This window comes from Acyrthosiphon pisum, chromosome A2, assembly GCF_005508785.2.
Source record: "Acyrthosiphon pisum isolate AL4f chromosome A2, pea_aphid_22Mar2018_4r6ur, whole genome shotgun sequence".
Classification (NCBI taxonomy): Eukaryota; Metazoa; Arthropoda; class Insecta; order Hemiptera; family Aphididae; genus Acyrthosiphon; species Acyrthosiphon pisum.
Genome location: NC_042495.1, coordinates 40,124,925 through 40,130,028, shown reverse-complemented (window position 1 = coordinate 40,130,028; position 5,104 = coordinate 40,124,925).

The window sequence follows — 5,104 nt, the reverse complement described above, 5'->3', positions numbered from 1 at the left end:
GTTACAATATCAGTTGAAAAATATTAAAAATACATAGGCACAATTTTTTTTTATAAGCATTTAAAGATCAAATTTTAATTTGAAAAATTATTTTGTAGTTAAAAATTTATAAAATGTTCAATTTTTGTATCTAAGAATTGAAAATTTAAAACAAGATTCTACGTAAATATTTAACTCAGTTACCAAAAAATCTAAAAAATACATAAGCACAGTTTATTTTTATAGTCATTTTAAGTTCAAATTTGGACGAAATTACATATTAAAAAACCTGGAATAACTATTTTAGTTATTTTGTTGTGATTGTATAATATTATTTGTGGGTACTTGAAACTTCTAAAGTATTTAAGTATACTATTATATATCTATGATAGTACCACGGTTTGTTGTTGATGTATAACGCGTTAACTAATGGATATTGTAATATGATTAATTTGGAATTTATTGTTGATACCTATTATAATTTATAGGGCAATTTTTTTTTATTACTATAGATAAGTATACCTATAATATGTATGTCTAATAACTAGACTGACAAACCGTCTCCGCTCAGAATCGTTTTTCTTATACAGTGATATTATATCATTGAATTCAAATTTAATACCATCCATTATACAGTGACCCACTTGTAACCTACTGTACAGCAGAGCGACATCCACTTACCCACCTTTTTAAATATATAAATGACAAATATAATAGGTTAACGGTAATATTTAAATATTTACTTACAACTATAAGTGTCTTTTTGGTACATAACAAAACTACAAGTGGGGCGTAGATAATTACTTACAATCACAAATATGAAATACCACTATAAAAAATTATATTTGTTTTTTCAAAAAAGTATTAGTGTTAGGTATATTATAATAATTATAGGTAGGTACTTGAGCATTCTTAACATTTTTTCGATACACACAAATTTACCGAGCCGACGCGTTAAAGATATAGCAGCGAAGACGACGGTGATGAAAAACGTCGATGCTGGTGCAAGTCGTATAAAATCGTGGCAAGTCACATAGTGTGAAATCAGTCACTATAATCAGACACCGTTTTCTCGGTGCCACTGCAGGCCCATAGATCTATTAATTAGTTAATAATATAGATATTAGGTATATTGTGCGCTGGCCATACTATATGTAATATCTGATAAGTATACTACCTAAGTATGTTCCTTCGAACGTTCGAGTGTCGTCTACTCGTCTCATACTCATATTATAATTATAATAATATGTGGCACTGAAGAAGTTATGTAAACCTGCCATCGCCGCAGCCGCCGCCCCAAAGAGTAAAATCAAAAGCTCCAGGCCATTGTACGTCGAGACGCGTACTATAAAAGCGCGAGCATGCGCACCGACTTTTTATGCGTATAAACTATACGCATTATTACCGTCATTGTATAACCGAGAGTTTCTAATTGATTTTGCTACCGGTGACGGGGATGGGATGGGATGGTATAATACGCCATATAAGCGGACTGGGCCCGACATAAATTAACGTCTATAATTATTATTGCACTCAACTTTTTTTTATTTACAATTATGCTTACTTCCATATTGTTTATTTATTTACAACTATGTATATGCAGATATAATATAATTAGTGATTATTTTATTAAAAAATAAAAATATATCAAGTTATTTCAAATTGACGATAGACACTGATTCACTGATAATTATTATGATCACAATTCGACATTATAGTTGAGTTCCTATCAAAAGAAAATATTTTAAACCATTTCGAATTTACATGCATATTTTTATAATATAATATTATATAATATATCCTAATGTTTACCTTATTAGGTATTAATACGACAATACCCTACGTATATGGTATATTATGGTATATATAATATACATATTATATTTAGGTAGTATTTAAACGCATACATTTTGGGGCGCTAAAATTATATAAAGTTTATGATACAAATTATATTATTTTCTTATTCAATATATTTTTAATAAAATAATAATAATAATCAATTATACTCAACAAAAAAAAAGATTAATCATAATCTTTTTTTTGAATTCAAACGATTCGCTGTAGTCTTCAGTTACAAATTTATCAATAATATCTTAAGTTTTTAATTGATTTATTAAATAGGTGTTGAGAAAGATTTAATAGTGATAAGTTTGAAAATCATACTTGCGTCATGCTAGTCAGCAGTTATTTTTTTATTTGTCATATTATAAAATTAATAGGTACACTATTATATTATTATAACTAGATATTCAAGTTATTTGTGTGATGTTCCAAACACCCCATAGCCACTACTTATCATTAATCGCTATACTTAAACGTGTAGGTAGGTATGTACCTATTTACTATATAGCACATTTCCACGTTGATATATTTTTTAAATTTCGCCTATACGGCTATACCTATATCTTTAGGACATTAAACACACACACACATATATATTAGGTACCCACAAATAATATAAAATTATTAGTATTTAAACTCTATATGGCTATATATAAACATTAAAAGATAATACTATAATATGTACCTATAATATTATTTTGTGTTATACACAGTGTTGCAACAGAAGATTTATCATGTTATATACTATATAGACATACTATAATGATATAGTGGTACCTATATAATGGTATACAATTATTATCTTCACGCACCATGTTGCGTCGTTGCTGGGCCATCCCTTAATTCTCGCTAGAGATTGATATGGGGATATATTATCTCCCAATTTGATTGACTTTTTTTTCATCACTTATTTGCATAAGTATACTGATGCCTGAGCTGTATGCGTGTAAAGGGTGAGTGTTTAAAATTCTCTAGAACCGCTACTCTGCAGCCGTCTTGGACAGGATTACACAGTTATTCCGCACGTCACAGAGAGTATACCTGTATACCTATTATGTTGTATTGTTTTATAATATTATCGCGTAATATAGTAGAAGATGGCTTCATTGAAAGATTCTCTCGATAAAATACATCGACGTTCCTAATAATGGAAATGTCGTACATACACCGAATTGGCAAATTCAGAACTCAAAACTTCCAGAACATCTATCAGAATTCAGAATCTCTTGGTCACAACATACCCTCCTCACTCGCAGCCATCACAAATCACTATCGATTTCATCAAAAAAAGAAAATTTATAAAACAAACAGTAAATTATAAAAATGTACACAAATTGTTGCATATATATGTATGTAGTATGTATCTATATCAGTATACTTATCGTTCCTAATAATAATTGTAAACAATATAAACTAGCTAATATTTATAAATGTATAATTATCAATCATTAGAATTGAGTCTGCTATGTAAGATAACTTGTTTCCCAGTGGCCTAAGTCACCACAGGTATTTTTATTAATAATAAAAATAAGTATACCTAATAAACTATGCATAATATATATAATATACTATTATAATATATTATTGTGTGTATTAGTGTGTGTGTATTTATACTATGTGTCTATATGTACTTATAATCAATGCTATAAGCATATAACCTATGTTCTCGCCTATGTCTATAGCTACCTATATTATAAGAACCTGCATGTACCTATTATTTTTGTTTTAAAGTGCCCTATGGAGCAGATAAGTAGCAACAACGTTATAAAACACGAAAAAATAAATATAAATGTAGGTACAATATACCATTTCTGTAGGTTAAAAAGTTTAAAATTAAATCACCCCGATCCGCGATGAAGCGACAGAGTTGACCTGCACTCGACCCTCGTCTATTCCCTGTTGGCCGCTGGGCCCGCCTCCACAATACCTATGCCTACGACGTAAATTACAAGTTTACCCGCTACCCCCATAGTAATATTATAGTAGACACTATAGACATAAAATATACTCATTTACAAATTATTATTATTATTATACTGGAGTATTGCGTAGGTACCTACCTATAACAATGACACCAAAATATTGACCGTTTTCTCGTTAAACGCACGGAATGTATAGTAATCGAATTTAAACATAGATCGCGTTCAGTATTTTATTCGTGCTTTATTACAAAGCGGACAGTAATGAATAAACATGTATACGCTATAACATTAAATACACTACAAGTCTACAAACGCATAATACAAAAATATCCTACACGGCTACATCTGATATAATCGAGGTATGTAGGCTCTGATTGGACTCGTGGTTACCAGGCACAGATCCAGAGCAAGGATCTAGCAAAATGTTTTTTACAACACAAATCCAATTATAATAAAATATTATACTTTATTCTTAATTTAAAAATGTTGTCATAATAGTAAGCATAGGTAATCCATGTGATGAATAAATTATTGATTATTTTTAATATATAAATTATAAAGCGACAATGTGAAAAGAAGTTTAGATTTTATTTATTTGTTATTTAATATATAATATTTAAATTTATAAAAAAATATGTCTGGGGAGGCTGGGCCCCTAGCCCCCCTGTATTCGTCCCTGGTGGTTAGTGGTTACATATAACAACATATTAAGTATAACAGTACCTATCGTTCCATCCCAATACCCAGGGCCCAGTGCAGTGGGGGCGGGTCCATTTTCCTCCAAAAACGAGATACCGTTTTCCTCCACTGTCCATTTTCTTCCACAAAAAAAAAAGTTGGTTTCCATTTTCCTCCAAATTAATTTAGACTGTAATTTTGTCTATTTTCCTCCAATATTTTAGCCAGTGTTGTACATTCCGTCTTATAAATATATAGAATAAAGCTAGGATCACATTTTGCGCTTATCGGTTGATGATTTCACTTTGGTATCGGCTATCTATATCAGCTATCGATTAAGCCTAATAAAGATACGCTCATATAACATTCGGGCATATACGTATATACTTATTTATGTTATATTGTGTATCAGTTGTCACTTATTATTATGATTACACACAAAACGTTAACTTTGTTAATTCGTGATGGTTACAAATATTTTTTACCATATGAGTTAAAATCTGGATTATCACGTTGGCGATGTTGTTTGACTATTTGTCAAGCAGTTCTATTATACACTACCTAATAAAACTGATGAAATAGTAGCCGATGAATTACACAAAAATGTACATCCAAATCATTTGCCATCACCAAAAAAAAATAAATCGATTTTTTTTGCCATGCATAAATTATTTGTATTAACT